This window comes from Castor canadensis, chromosome 8, assembly GCF_047511655.1.
Source record: "Castor canadensis chromosome 8, mCasCan1.hap1v2, whole genome shotgun sequence".
NCBI lineage: Eukaryota > Metazoa > Chordata > Mammalia > Rodentia > Castoridae > Castor > Castor canadensis.
In genome coordinates this window covers 40,821,398-40,838,030 of record NC_133393.1, presented here as the reverse complement: position 1 = coordinate 40,838,030, position 16,633 = coordinate 40,821,398, and the positions used below count along the sequence as shown (strand labels likewise).

General features: G+C 40.7%; 1 long non-coding RNA gene across 2 annotated transcripts in view; it reads left to right on the top strand.

Moving 5' to 3' along the window:
* The window catches only part of LOC141425474 (uncharacterized), a 77,264-nt gene extending 61,778 nt beyond the window's left edge, over positions 1 to 15,486 (top strand). For both annotated transcript variants that reach the window (XR_012450480.1, XR_012450481.1), the window contains one exon: positions 13,965 to 15,486. This is a non-coding gene — a long non-coding RNA (uncharacterized lncRNA). The remainder of the gene's footprint in view (positions 1 to 13,964) is intronic.
* Positions 15,487 to 16,633: the final 1,147 nt, after the last annotated feature.

Sequence of the window (16,633 nt, the reverse complement as noted above, 5' to 3'; positions counted from 1 at the left end):
CCCAATGTGATCTGAAGTCCAGCGCAAAAGCCAGCAATTAAACTAAGAAAAACCATTTAGGGTAAAATGAAACAGAGTATACTCCAACTGAATGGGATTAATTTTCTTCTGTGTTTGAAGCACTGGATCTAAGTGTAATTCCAAAACAGAAAATCCTTCCAGAAGATATGCCTTGGTAGCCTTACTGGAAAGCATATATTCCAAGAGATCTATGCAGGATAAAACTCACTTGGAAGTATCTGTTTCTTTTTTTTTTTTTAAGATATATTAAAAATCATGCTCTTCACTTCATACCCAATCTTAATTTATGTTTTCTCTGTGTAACTAGATGATGAAATTGTAAGGAAAAAGACTGTGTCTTCTACTTCTATACATTTTCTTTTATACCAAGTATGTAACTTGGTGATTTGTTCATAAAAAGTACAAAATAAGTATGTTTTCATTAGACTGCCAGGAAACTTTGTGCATTGGGGAAACTTTTCATCCAAGCAGAGTTAGGAGGGGTTTCCAGCAATGCAGATGAGTGAAGATACAGACTGAAGGACAGGTACAGTGATAGAATATCATGAGAGACAGTGGCTACTTGAGTGGAGCATCTCCTGGGGGCTGAGTGTATTTGAGGGAATTAGACATATAATTAGAGTATTTTATGAGAAGAGGAGATCTTCATTTTTGTTGCCAGTGGCTTCAATTTTTTGTTTATCATTACAATTTTTCCCAGCTTCCTCTCCTCCCTGCAAGCTCCCCGCACCATATATAGAAATACAATTTATAGACATAAAAGATCTCTGAATAAATTTATGGGAGAGGGGACTTGGGACCAACTTCCTCCCTGTGGTTCCTTATCACACATGCCAGATACCTCTGAAGAACCTCAAAGCTCTTCCAAAACAGTTCCAACCAGTGGTGTAGACCCCAAGAACCCCTGAAGGGCATGTTCTCCTTGCATGTCTACGTAAGTATAGTTCCTAGCAGAACTAATGAGAAACTGGTTTTCTCAACTTGAAATCCTTCCTCTTTTCCAGAAGTGACGCTAGTGTCTCTGTGGCTTACCCTACCAAAAGCCATTTCTCTTTCTTTGCTAATAGAATCTAATTGCAATCAGGGCAGCCATGTGCTCAGTAATATCATCACTGGTCTATGACAAGGATTGGCCAAACCTACCTACCAACTCTTTTGGAAAACAAAATTTTATTGGAATGAAGACAGTACATTTGTTTCCTTATTACCTAAGGCTACTTTCACGCTATGAAAGCAGAATTTGTAGTTGTGACAAGAGGCCCTATGATAGCAAAGACTAAATCATTTATTACTTGATTCTTTACAGAAAACTTTGCAGTCCTTTGGTCTAAGCAGTCAGAGCAGTCTTACTTCCCTATACTGGGATTATGGTTAGACATACAACCACTTTAATTTACACAGTAAAGGCAGAGCTCATATTTGTACCCACATCTGCTAACTCCAAAAACCAAGATCCTAATGGCTATTTTACACTGCCATTTGATTGACAGACTTTAATTCAAATCTCATTTCAGTCACATAGAAGGCAAATTATTTAATCACCTTGAGCCTCAGTTTCTGTAGAAACTGAGATACAGAGATAATACCTTTCTCAAAAGGAGAAAGTGTCTGCTACAGTGCCTGCAACATGGTGTTTTGCTGCTTTTGCTTATGGGCTTATTTCTTTGGGGTAAAGTGGATGGCAGTAAGTGAGGTATGGGAACAACCAAGAAGCAAAAAAGAAAATAGCAAGGGGTAGGAGCCAATCAAAAGAGGATGTGACACAGTGAGGGACAGGCTGCTCTCTTCTCATAACTACACATTGTGTTTGACAAAGAACTTGGTGACCTCGTAGTCAGCTGTGACCTGAGAGCACTTTCTATTTCATTGTCCTATTTCAAAGTGTTTTGAGAAATTGTAAGGAATGAAACAAAAAGAAAGTGCTTGAATTGTTGGTGTAATTTACCTTTGTATAAAACTAAGCCACTGTGCAGAATAAGTGCTTTTTCAAAGTGTAGGTCATTGGTGCCTATAAACGTTGCCATGTTGGCATCTTCCTCTTGGCAAGGCTCTTTGCCTATGATTAATGGACATCTGAGAGATCGGGAAAACAGTCAGTGATAACCTTGGGTTTGTCAGCTCTAGCTCAGTGGTTCTTTCTCTGAGCATTACTATACAGTTTTTAATGGAAAAGAATAATCAAGACCAGTCTGCTGAAAGAACTTATGGAAAATCTAGGAACTGTGCAGTTTAAAACCCAGATTTAATTGTTAGGATTGCTTTTTAAAGAGAGCAAGGAAAACGACCCCAAGTGGCTTATTATATAACATCCAGATGCTTGGCGTCAGCCAGACCAGATGAGGGGATGAGTTTTTCACTGTTCATCTGGACATTTTAGCCTCTCTGTAGACACACAAAAGAGAGTAGCTATCCAAAGAGCTAGCTGGAGCAATCTTGTCCTTGCTTTTCCATGCCTTCAACAGGTAGGTGTACATTCAGCTGCATCTTTAAGCTTGGATGAGGCAGAATCCAAACAAACACATTCCAAGGACTCAGGATGGGCTTGCAAAGCTTCTGGAAGTCATCTGATGACTGACTCTGAGAGTAGACAAGCACTGCATGGAAGAAATTTCCTTTTCTCATTTAGATGTCTGAGGTTCAGGTAGACCTTGACTGGATTTATTGTCAAAGGACTAACCTAACATACCATTAAAATATGCTGTGGACTTAAAAAAAAAAAGTGACAGCTGTTCTTCAGAGTGATAGACAGATGTCCACAATTCAGCTGGTTTTGTTTGTCAGTGCGTGTGTTTGTTCTTACCAGAAATGCCAGCGAAGGGTAACAAGCATCATTGAGCTAGAAAATGGAAACCAAGACTGATTAGTGTAAGCATTAGTTGAAAAAGCACTAATCTCTACATATCCTGTGGGGATATCCTTTCAGTCCCATACCTGATAAATAAATCTGGCAAGTGAATAAACACTTTGAAGGCTCTTACAGATACAGAATTCCACCTGCTAGAATTCTGAGCCCAGGCCAGATTGTGCACCTTTCAAACTGACATGGAACAAAGCCTGCAAGGAAAAGAAATGTCAGCTAAAGAGCACTCAACTTCCAACCTTTCACAGAAACCAAGAGGGTGTTTAGGGCTAATGTGGACACTCAGATTATGGTTGTTATTTGGTGGTTTTGTTGAGATTGAACAATCCATGAAGCATTGTATAACATAAGAGATTAGAACTATCATATTCCTCTTCCTTCTGGTTTCCACTCAGGGCAAGAGTAATGATCTTCAAGCTGCTACAAAAATCCTTTATAAAACTCAGACTCAAGTCTCAGTGGAAACAATCTCTTTTCTTTAATGTCTGCACAGTCTCCCATCCTCCTCCAACAGTCCCAGAATGCTTCTCTGTTACAGTCCCTTCAAAATTGTATTCCAGTGATTGTGTCATAAGTTCCTAAAGACAGGGATTATATCTTTTTGTCTTTGTCAAGATGAGGACTTGGCACATCCATTACTAATCGGCTACTTATTAGTAATTAATTAATGCTGCATGCATGAACGTTAGCGCTGCTTAAGTTTGTGTATGTATATGTGTGTGTGAGTCATTGCCAGAGAAATGAATTAGGAAAATTCTTGATATGACCCTCAAAGATAGTGAAAGGCTGGCTGGCCACATGTAGTAACAGGGCAGATCACACAGCACTGTCTAAGGCTTGTCTGTCTCTAAAAAAGGGCTCTATGAAGAGAACTCCCAAGATGTACCCCAGTGCTCTGGATACAAATACGCACATGTTGAAAACATCTTTACAAATCCTGCAGGATTCAGGCTCATTGCCCAATGTAGAGAATAAGGCACATATGCATAATGTTAAAACAAGCTTTAAGATGATTCCAGTAAAATAATCCGACTGATTGACATCTTAACAAAAGAGCTCCTATTTGTTTTCCATTGCTGTCTAACAAATTAACCCAAAACTTAGTGATTTAATACAACAAGTCTTCATTATCTCACAGTTACCGAAGGTCAGGGATCTGAAAACAGAGTAGCTGAGTGGTTGTAGCTCTCTTACGATGGGTGTCAGATGTTGGCTGGGGTGCAGTTATCTGACAGTTTGACTTGGGTGAGAGATTTGCATTCAAGATGGTGCACACCCCCTCACAGTTGCTGTCAGGTCTCAGATCCTCATGTGAACCTCTGCATAGACTTCCTGAGTGTCCGTGTGAGTGTGATGGTTAATATTGGGTGTCAGCTTGTTGGGCTGAGGGATTTATAGGTGACTGGTGAAGCACTAAACACTGTCTCTGGGTGTGTCTGTGAAGTGTTTTCAGAGAAGGTTGGTGTGTGGGTCAAAGAACCAAGAGGGAAAGGCCCAGCTTGAGTGTGGGTGGTAGCTACCATCCAATCGACTGGGGCCTGGATGGATAGGAAAGTGTAAGAAGGAGGAAACCTCTTTGGCTCTTCCTTCTGGAGTAGGATGTTTTCTCTTGCAGCTGTCCTTGGATATCAGACTCTAGGTTTTTTGGCCTTTGGACTCTGGGACTTGTGCCAGTGGTCCTCAGAAGGTCTTAAGCCTTTGGCCTCAGACTGGGAGCTGCATATTGACCTCTCTGATTTGAGGCTTCTGGCTTCTTGAACTGAACCACTCTACTGACATCTCTGACTTTCCAGCTTGCAGACAGCCTATTATGCAGCTTTTTTACTTCTGTGATTATGTGAGCCAATTGCTAAAAAATCCATATACATATTTATGTATATATAATGGTTATATATATATATGTATGTTATATAGTTATGGTTTGAATCTAAAAATATCTCCTGACGGCTCATGTATTAGAGGCTTGGTTGCTAGTGGATGGGTTTCTAAGAGGTGATTGGATCATGAGGGCTCTAACTTCATCAGTGGATTAATCCATTGATGAATTCATAGTTGAATAGACTATTAGAAAATGGAGCATGGTTGGTAGAAGCAGGTCACTGAGGCATGCCTTTGAAGGGTTTATCTTGTCCCAGCCCCTTTTCGTCTCTCTTCTTCCTGGCTGCCATTAGATAAGCAGCTCTATTCCACTATGCCCCCTTCACCAAGCCCATAGCAATGGAGCTATGGACCATGGTCTGAAACCTTTGAATCCATGAGCCAAAATAAAATTTCCTCTTTTATTTTTCTCAGGTATTTTGTCACACACACATGCACACACACTCACACTCACACACACTATTGGTTCCATTTCTCTGGAGAATTGTGACTGAGAAAAAAAGGAAGGATGCCACAACTCCCTTTATGGTGCACTCCCAAAAGTTGCACATTATCACGTCTGCTTTATTCTGTTCATTAGGAACAACCTCTAAGTCCGGGCAATACTCAGGGGCAGGGGAATTAAGATTCACCTCTTGAAGGCAAGAGCACTGAAGACTTTGCAGACATATTTTAAATCCATCACAGAGCTGTTGGTCAATTCAATTTGACAGGTATTTTTTGGACACTTTCCAGATGTGCTTCTTAAATATGTAAATCCTGTTTACTCCAGACTCTGAAGGGAGCCCACATAGAGCTGCCCAATATGAGAAACAGGTTGTCTGAAAATCAGGGTCTGTGGTTCTGAGTGTTTGACCTCATAGCTTCTACTTTGAAACCATTTTTTGTCTCCTTTGTCTGCAGCATTTAGAGGGCTCTCATTGAAATCCACTTTCAACCTCTCTAAAGAATAATAACAATAGCACTTTCTATTAGCAGTGCTAAGTGCTCCATGAATGCCAACTCATTAAATTCTTACAATCACTCTACAAGTTAGACACTCTTACTGTCACCTCTGCTTTATAGAGGGGCTACTGAGGGCTGAAACGATTTGCCCAAGGTCCCCTAGCTGGTAAATGGTAGCACGGGGAATTGAACTCAGGCAGTGTGGTTCCACAGTCTGGACTCATTTCCTCCACTGTGTTCCAGTGACCACCCTTCAGATAGACTAACCCTCCCTCTAAGACCTATAAAGTCACGTGTGTGTGTGTTTGCTACGCAGCTTCTATTTTAAGTCAGATAGACTCAAAGATACTTTGCAAATCAGGAAGAGATTGATTGAGGTCTGGTATTTATCCACACTACCATGGAACCTCTTGGCATGTCCCTTCCCCACTAAACATTTCTTTGTATTCTGCCCCTTCCAGTCTGGGGACAGCAACTACTATGATTTGAATCTTAAATATTCTCCAAAGAGTCATGTGTTAAAGGGTTGGTCATCAGCCTATGGTGTTACTGGGAGGTGGTGGAATTTTTAGGAGGTAAGGTCTAGTGGGAGGAAGTTAGGTCAATGTGTGTGTGACCTTGAAGGTGACATTGGGACCCTAACCATTACTCTCTCTTTCTCTGTCTCTCTGTACTTCCCAGTCACCATGAAATGAGTATCTTTGCTCTACCATGTGCTCCCTGCCAAGATGTACTGCTTTGACACAGGCCCAAAGGCAATAGGGCCAAGTGATTACAGACTGAAACCACTGAAATCATAAGCCAAAATACATATCTCCTCAGGTATTTTGTCACAGTGATGGAGAACTTACCAACACAGTAACAGTTCTCTATTTGTGTGAGGCAGACTAATAGCCCCCTAATAGTTGAAACCTGTGAACATGTTCTCTTAATGGCAAAAGGGACTTGCAGATGTGATAAAGTTAAGGATCTTGAGATGGACTGATTTTTCTGGATTGTCTAGGTGTAAGGGAGATAAAAATATCTTTTCCTTCCTTAAGTTCTTCAGGACCTCTGTAACAAAAGACAGATGAGCAAGATCTTCAAAAACATACAGACTTAAGTATAAGTTTTATGTGACACCAGAGCCCTAATAAGAAAATGAAGCTCCCCTCCAAAAAAGTTAAAAAGTGTTTTTGTAGTAGATTTGATGAAAAATGAAAAGTCATGGAAAAATAGGATGTCCCCCCCAACCTTAAAAAAGAGTATGAGATAAGGGTAATAAACTGGAGCAAGGCTTGTATTTTTAGATTCTGGAGCCCCTCATCCAAAGATAAGGATGGTTCATTCTTCCAGGTACAGGGAGGGTGCCTTTCACATGACACTGTTGTGACCTGCCTTAGGGAGGAGGGCAGAAGAAAGTCAGTGACACCTTCTACTATAGTTTATATTTTAAGGTACACTCAAAGGTCTATGTAGTAAAGACTTGGTCCTCAGCATGGTACTACTAGGAGGTGGTGAAACCTTTAGGAGTTGAAGCTAGTGGGAGGAGGAGACCCTGGTCCCTCCTCTTTCTTTTGCTTCCTGACCATGAAGTGAGTGGTTTTGCTTCAACATGCTCCTGGCATGCTGTCTTGTCTCACTATAGGATCAAAAACAATGGAGTCAATTAACCATGGACAGGAACCTTCAAAGTTATGAGGCAGAATTAATCTCTCTTTATAAGTTGATTACCTCAGGTATTTGCAATAATAATAGAAAGCTGACTAACACACCTTCCTGTGCATGCTAGTTCTGAAATTCCTTCACCTCAAAATATTCAGCATGCCAAGCCTGAACCCCTTGTGGTGATACATGTCACCATCACAAGGATCCTTATAAGTAGAAGAAGGAGGTAGGAGAATCTGAGCTGCAGAGGGGTCTGAAGATGTCCTGCTGCTGGCTTTGGAGATGTGAGAGGGAGCTCGAGCCCAGGAATGTGGGCAGCCTCCAGAGCTGGAAGGACAAGGAGAATGACCTGCTCTAGAGGCCCCAGAAAGAGTGCAGCCCTGCTGATACCTTGACTTTGGCCCAGGTGTAAGACCCATTTTGTGCTTCTGACCTCTAGAACTGTAAGATAGTAACTCATGTTGTTTTAAGCCCAAAACAAAAACAAAAACTCTGCAATGATGATGAAAACCCACCCCGTTGTATTCACATGATACGAAGACAGAGAAACTATCTAATTATATCTTATTAGAGGTTATGTAATTATATAGATTTAGCACATGCTTAAGTTTCAGGCTATGGGGCCTGAGTCCTGCTTTTTAGAAATGTAGCAAAAGAAATATATTCAGAGAGCAAGAAAAATAGAGGGCCATTTATTAAAGGGCAAATGTGTGGAGTATGGATAATGAATACTGGGAAATTATGAAGCCAGTCACAGCCGAGGATGTGCCAAGGATGTGCCAAGGATTGGCAGCTGAGTATCTTCTGAAACCCTGCTGCTATCTTCCATCATGTCTCAAAAGCCATTTGGGAAGTGAGAAAATAATATTGCTGATAGGAAGTTCTTGACACACCACATTCCAGAAGATGTGAAACAGTTCTTTACTTTTCCCACTGGTTCACCCTTTAGTTGATTTAGAGTAGTCGCAGATGAATCCTTACTTCTCCCACTTTTCTGTTATGCTCCAGCCTGGAGCTCTCGCAGGAGTGGACAGCAGGGGGTTTTACATTCACTGGCCCTGAATGGTGTTACCTTGCATGTGGTTTAGGTTTGTCAGTCTTCAGAAATGAGCATCCAAAAGATAATGCTTTTCCTTTCTAACTGCAGTCATTCCTGGGTTTTCCCAGGGGATCAGTTCCAGAACCCCTGTGGATAACAAAATCCATAGATGTCCAGTTCCTCATGTAAGTCCAATATGCTTTGAAATATCTCTAGGTATAAATGATATGTAAATAGTTGTCATATTGTATTGTCTAGAGAATAATGACAAGAAAAAAGTCTGTGCATGTTCAGTATAGGTACAATTCATTTTTTGTGGATAGTTTCCATCTGAAGTTGGTTGAATCTGTGGATATGGAGCCCAAGGATATGGAGTATATAGTCATCTCCCACAGCCTGGGTTAGTCAGCTTTGGGTTACTGTGACAAAGTACCTGAGATAAGCAACTTATAAGGAAGAAAAATTTATTTTGGCTTATAGTTTCAGATGTTCAGTTCATGGTTGCTTGGCCTTTTTGCTTTGGGCCTTGTGGCAAGTCAGAACACTGTGACAAGAGTGAAGAGAAAGATGCTCACTTTATGCTGGCCAGAAAGTAATAGAGAGAGGGAGGAAGGGATGGAGGTCCCAATGTCCCCTTCAGGGGCACACCCCTCAATGATCTAATTCCTTCTGCCTGCTAGGCCCCATCTCCTAAAGGTTTCACTAGCTCCCAATAGTTCCATCAGCTGGGGACCAAGCCTTCAAATATGGCCTTTGTGAGCTACTCCAGGTTCAAATCATAACACTAACTTTTTATGAAGCTGTCAGATAATTAGTCCGCTGTTCCAAGCTGACTTCAGGGGCTGCTCAAGTGTGACTTAAGTACGAGTTTAGGGAGAGGGGTAAAAAAGATGCCATGCTGAGAGAAAGCAGTACCTGAAGCCAGGAGGTCAGAATGACCATGTGGTATGGAGGTGCAGTGAGAGATGGGTTTGCTTGGAACAGAGAGAAGATAAAAGGAAATTGTTGGAGGTGAGAATGATGAGATCTTGCCATGCTGGGAACAGCACAATAATGGGTCCAAATTTGGGAACCTATTCTGAGAAGTAACTAAATTATTCCATTCTCCAGCCAGCTTTGGACATTATATAAGTTTGGCTAAAGAAAAGGAAGGTATTTGCTGGAGGGGACTCTAGAGCCACACGTGGGAAAATTCCCAGTCTTACCCTGGGCCTCTTTCTGCAGTGCTCAGAACAGCTGCCTGGAAATCCTATTGTAGACACCCTAAGAGTTATTGCCAGGCCTTGAAATAATTAATATATGTACTAGTCAGACTCACATCCCAATATATGCAGCTATGTCCCAGGGTGGGTAGCTAGACTATTTGTCACATTTTCCAGGAGGCTGCCTGGAGCCCCACACCTGCTGTGATTTTTGCAGGTGATCACATAAGTGTCTGGCCACATTAGTGTTGATCCTGTACCTGGCTGTCATGCTGTACTCCCCCAAAGAGACATTTTTCTGTGTTTTTTACTTTAATATTTAAAGCTGCATTCTATACTCCCTGCTATGTGGATATCAAATATAAATTATTTCAACTTTGTTCCTTGACTGTACAGAAGCTAAACTATGAGTGCCTTTTTCTAAGACAGTATTTCATGAAGTCCTTTTGGAAGGGATGATTTCCATTCTGTTCCTCTCCAATAGATCATGACATTTCTTTGGTCCCTCACAGTCCTAATACGGAAAAGATGATCTGTCTTGGTGGCAATATCTCACCCAGAAAATCCCTGGCTTTTGCCAGTGAGAAGAGAAATATTCACAGATACTATAAATACAGTGGGGGATTACAAAAATATTTTAAAATTTAGAGTAGAATTTAGTATAAGAAGGTTCCATCTTGTATCCCAGACAATGAGGTGTAAGGAATTACCCAAAGGGATTTCTTATAAGCCTGGGGCTCTTATACGTTGTTGTTCCTATGGGTAGAGCCAATGTGACATAACATTGCAATAGTGTTACTGAGGAAGGAGACCAGAATTTGGAGCAATGGTTGCAGTGCATACTTCAACCTCTTACTGAAGTAAGAGGGAGAGTCTGCTGGTAGAACTGGATTTATTAGGTGAAATGGTTACTGATTTTAGCCTTACTTAAATGGTGACTTTTCTGTTGTCTTGCTGTTCTACTTTTTCTTGTCATGTAGCTTACATAGTGAGGCACCAATTTCTACTTAGGAGCAAGGGCCCTGGAGTCCGAGGAATGGGATTGAAAACCCACCTCTACCTCTTTTGTATTTTTTGGCTTCCCATCACTCTAATGAAATAGCCAAGACAGTCAACTTATGAAAAGGAAAGGTTTATTTTGGCTTATGATTTTGGAGCTTCCAGTCCAAGATCAGCTTACCCATTTCTTAGACCCAGGGCAATATGGGGAACACATGGTTGAGTGACATGGATAGGAGACAAAGATAAAGAAGACGACAACCAGGGTTTCAGAATTCCCTTCAAGGCACACCACCCCCTGCCCTCAAGTGACTTAAGTACCTCCATTAGGCCCTACCTCTTAAAGGTTCCTCTACCTCCCAACAATGCCATCCTGGACACCAAATCTTTAACCCTTGGGTCACTGGGAGACAGTCATCCAGGATAGAGCGCCTTTTGAGCTGTGAGCTCCTTGCACAAGTTATTCAGCCCTAGTTTTATGATGTGGGAAATCATAATAATACTAGCACTACTACCACCAAATTACGATCATATCTATCTGGTAAGGTCATTTTAAAACTTAAATCATATAATGCTTGTGAATGTTTTTGGTCTATTTCCTAGCATATAACAAGTTGTCAAAGATCTAGCTTTTATTAGTGACAGCAGTACTAATATTTTATATTGTTTGTACTGGATTAATAGGGCTAATGCTGATGATAGCAAAAATTTTGAAAAGAGTTAAAAAGAAAACCCTCATATTTTGGGTCATAATCAAAAATTGAGTATTTGCTTAGTCCCTTACAGGCATCATCACTGAATGTAGCTCTGTAGAGCTAGGTGTAGCTGTAGAACTAGATCACAGAAGGAACCCTTCATCTTTTTTGGTTTGCACATGTGCAAAAGTGTGCATGTGTCTGTGTATGTGCTTCATGTGTACAATATTGCTAAGTGTAAAAGAAGCACGTTTTCTGTCATGCTGAATGTCACAGGAAAAAAAAAGCTCTCTGTAGTCCTTGAAAATAGACCAGAGCCCATTGAAGGACCTTTTTCTTAGCTCTAAAGCCAAGTAAACAGCATTGGGATCAATCATCTTTCAATAATTTCATTTTTCTTCTGTTGTTTGGTGTATTTTCAGTGTGGTCCCTGAAGAAATCTGGAAAATTAAACACAACAAATAAAATAACTCATTCTTTTCTCACTGTTGGAGGGAAGACCTACAGAAATAAAGAAAACCAAGATACTTTCAAGAGGATCCTGTAGGTTTTAGGGAACAAAGTGACAACAATCAAATGTAGGGCCTGAAACAGCTGCACTTCAGGGCAGAACTGTTTCACGACGTGAAAATTCTACTGGTGATAGTTCCAGCCACTTAATTCCCCATGGTAAAAATCTTTGCCTTCTGATTATGTGTCAGTTTATATAGGCAGAATGAGGCAGCAATCTGGAAGAAAACTGAATTAGGCAGGGACAGAAAAGTTAGGGAACAAAGGGAGTATTATTGATATTAATTAGTACCTCTGATTCATAGGAGGTTTTCAATGGCATGAGTAGACCCTCTGTAAAAAAGTGGGCAAAGCAGTAATTTGAAGGCTGGCTTTTGGGAAAACCTGATCAAGAGTGGAGAAGAATTTCCCTTACCAACCTCCATGCTTTCTTGTCTATCCCAAGAGCTGACAAGCATGTAGGCTGCTGAAACACCGTGACTTTTCAGGGGGTCCAACTGCTCAGGCAGCATCTTTTATACTGTGGAAAGTAAAACAGGTGAAGATTCAGGGATGTTCCAGGAGAAAAAAATAATTATCACAGCTCTAATATGGAAAAGGTTTTGATGTATTCAGAAAACTGAAGGAAGACCAGTATGAATAGAAGAGTGAGCAAATGGGAAGAGGGCGGGCAATGGCTAAAGGAGCTATCCAGTTCATGCTTATGAGCATGTAAGGTCAAGTTAAAGAGTTTGGATTTTTATTTTAAGTGCATTGATGAGCTGCTGAGGATTTTAAAGCTGGCCAATATAAATTATCTGCTCTATACACACATCCAGGAATATCTCTAGGTAACTTCAGAACACTTCCTGAGAGAAGTTATTGACAGACATTAACAGTACTCAAGCCAGGATCCAGGAGGCCCATCTGCCAACATCACTTAGTCTGCTGGAGAACATGGCATTTCATCCATCCCTCTTAGCCTCCTTCATATGCCACCAGGTCTCTGCTCAAAATTGAGCTCACTGTTTATAGGGCAACTTGGAAATATGTTGTATCCTATGTCCCAGGTTAAGAAATTGAAGTCCATATGAAATTCACCTTGGATATTTTCTGGATTAGAAAATTAGAAAATTCCCAAAATTACACTGCAGCAAACAGAGACCATTTGAGACTTTCAGAGTTCTTCTAAATGTCACAAAAGTCTTCTCCAGGTCTTTTTATGCAAGTCCAAATCTGGTTGTAATTATATGTGATAGAGAAATAGATCCTATTTCAGGGCTTTACCTACTTGAGGCAAAAATAGGTCAAATATAGTTTGTATGTTTGACCTCCCCCATCCATGATTTTCTTCTCTATAATTTCAGTTACCCTCAATCATCTGTGGTCTGAAACTGCAGTGAAATAAAGTAATTAAGATATTTTGAGAAAGATGACATTCATGTACACTGTTACAATTATTCTATTATTAATATTAATTGTTAATTAGTATTAATTGTTAATCTCTGTGTCAGTCAGCTTTCAAACTCTGTAATAAATACCTGAGATAACCAACTTATACAGAGAAAAGGTTTATTTTGGCTCAGAGCTTTGAGGGTTTCAATCAATTCATTGGCCCCATTGCTTTTGGCTTGTGCTGACACTTTACATCATGGTGGAAGCACATGGTGGAGTAAAGCTCACATCCTGGTTGGATGCACAAGAGAGAAAGAGGAAGAGATGCGGTCCCACAGTCCCCTTTGAGGGCATGCCACCAAAGACCTTAGACCTCCTATAAGGCCCTACTTTTTAAAGGATTCTACCACCTTTCCCCAATAGCATCAAGCATTGATGCTTTTCTAAGTGCAAACTGTAGCAAACATATAGTAAACAATAGTGTATGTAGAAAACAATATATCATAAACAAGAATATATAGCAAATAATAATATATAAACAATATATAGTAAGCAACAGGATATGTAGGATTTAGTACAATCCATGAGTTTAGACATGCACTGGGGGATGTTGGACCATGTCATCTGTGGATAAGGAGGGACTATGAATATCTTTATCAGTCTGCTCAGGTTTAGTTATTCTGCAAAACAAACAATCCCTAACTCTCAGTATCTTAACCAAAACAAGGTCTTTTCCTCTCTGAAGTTGTAGTGGCAGGCCATCTGGGCTCTACTTTGTGTTGTTTTTATTCCAGAACCTAAGATGAGTCCCTGTCTGCCTCATGGCTGGTGGGAAGAGCAAAGGAAAGATCACGTATTAGTTCTGAATGCTTCTGCTCAGAAGAGGTACAGGCCACTTCCAGTGCACTGGCCAAAGCAAATCAAGGCATCAAGCCTGTCGGAAGGGACGGAAGTATAATTGTTCAGCAGGAACTGGTCTGTACAGAAGGACACGGAATAATGAATATTACGAACAAATGATGCAATGTATACCAATGACATATTTTGCTTTCTCCTTAAGTGATGATCTCATATTTGTAGAATTGAAAACTTCCAGATACTGTAATTCAGAATGTGATTCGGTCTCTGAAAATGAGTGCCACACTGACTCTTTTTTAAGGATAACTACTGAAAGTCTGCTATGAGCAGTTTAGAAGTGATTAAACACAATTTCACAACAGGAAAAGAGCTTTCAACAAAGTTCTTAATTTCTAATGTAATAGTCTACTAAAGCCTCAATAGTTTGAGACAGCTAAGAGGATTTTTAATGCAGAAAAAAATCTTTAATTCCTTCTTTAAAGCAGAGTGAATGGAATGAAAAGATTATATTGATGACATAATTTTAGTCAATATTATATTCCATTTTAAAAAGTCTGTACTTCATAGTTAGCTATGAAATATGAAACAATTTCTACCAAGGATGAAAAACTAAATCAAACAAGCAACATAGCTGATGTGAGTCAGGGAGAAATACAGCAAACAGCAAATGTATGTGATGTTGAGTTGAGGTTCCATCAGTTCATGCCAGGACCTCTGCTCCTGCCTGTCCCTAGGTCTGTTCTCCCTAAGTTTGTTCTCTGCTCAGCAGCCAGAGAAGACCTTCTAAAGCCTAGGGTATGTCATGGACAATGTGCTCAGAACCTCTAAGGAGACCCCCAGCTCACCCTGAACAATACCCAAATTTCTTCCTGTGGTCTGTGGAATCCCTATGATTCACCCTCCAATCACCTTTCTGACATCATCTCCTGCAATTCACCGCCCCCCACATACACACATGTACTCTGAGCACACAAGCTTCCTTGCTCTTCTTCTTTTCACTTGCCAAGGTTCTGTTGTCCTAGGGCCTTTCCACTGGCTGTTCCTTCTATCTGGTTCACTAACTCCAGAAAAACTACATTCCTAATTCTCTCAGTTGATCAAAAGGCCCTCACTGACCATCTTACCAAAAAACAGCATATAGACCCTCTCCGTCCCCTTACCTGGCTCTCTTTTTCTTTCTTACCATGCATCACTACCTGACTTTCCATAGACATGCTCACTCCCCACCCCTTCCGGGAGATTGTGATCACTCAGAGGGAATTTCACTTCACCCACTGTTTTGTTCCTGGTGCCAAGAACAGTGACTGACACTTAGCAGATACACAACAAAATGTGCTGAATGAGTTAAAGGAACTGCTACTGATATTCCTAATTTCAGTAGATCTCTGCCATTAGTATAGAAATTAACAAAAATTTACTTCCCTGCCTGAAAGATTAATTACATAAAAGTATGAAGAAAAGCCAGATAACACTTTGAATGTTTTAAAATAAAACAAAATGAAAAGCCAGAATCCTGTCATTGTCTCTGCTTTTTGTTGTCTTCTACAATGTGTCAGAGTTTCCACTGCCCAGAGCATGACAGGAGATGCCACTCCTCAATGATGGGTTGGATGAGATAGGCAAAGACTGTGGGACAGGTTTCTATGTGGATGATAAGCTATTATTTGTAAATGGAACACATTACATTATAATTGTAATGACAATTATGAGAGTAAAACAAATTGCAAATGTAGTGGTAGTGGGTAAACAACTATAGGTCAGCACTGAACATAGAGGTCTGCACAGGTTGATAAGATGAACCACAAGGAGGAGGACTAAGTGAAAATAACCAACAGACATTCCTGCTACCAGCAGCTGGATTCAGCCCCCACTGTAATGTGGGCCACAGCGACCAGAGGCAGATCAGAGCTGTAATAAACGAATCATGTCCTGAGTTCGCTTCTTCCATTTCCGTGAAGACAACTGCCACCACTGTTCTTCACTTGGAAGTCACCCTCTGGTGAATGCCACATCATACATGAGCTGTCCCTTCTGTGCACATGGAGAGCTAGTGAGCCAAAGTGAGTACCTCCTGGTACCCTGGCCCTCTTCCTGTGTTCAGCATTTGTTTTCTATCCAGCTCAGCACCACCCCCATGATGACATACGTTAAATTCTTACCTTAGAATGATGGAAAAATTGACTTGGATTTGCCCTGAAGGTTTTAGTATCCTTTGTAATGATTGTGAGTGTTAAGATACTCTCCTTTGGTGGAGTGGCTCAAGTGGTAGAGCACCTGCTTACCAAGCTTGAGGCCCTGAGTTCAAGCCCCAGTACTGCCAAAAAAAAAAAAGATACTTTAAGCAGAGATGGCTGACTACAACCCTCCCCTCTTCCTTTCTTCCTCTCTCCCTCCCTCCCTTCCTTTCTCCTTCCTCTTTCCTTCCCTCCTTTCTTTCCATACTCCCTCTCCCACATAATCTGCTAGACACTAGCGACTAGGCCCTGGCTCCATCTTGAGGTACTAATAGTTGCATCAAGTTCCATTAAGGACACTCCTCTTTTTTAAAGTCCTAAGCGAGTCTGCTTTAAAATTTTATCAGGAAAAAAGATGAAGAAGAAGAAGA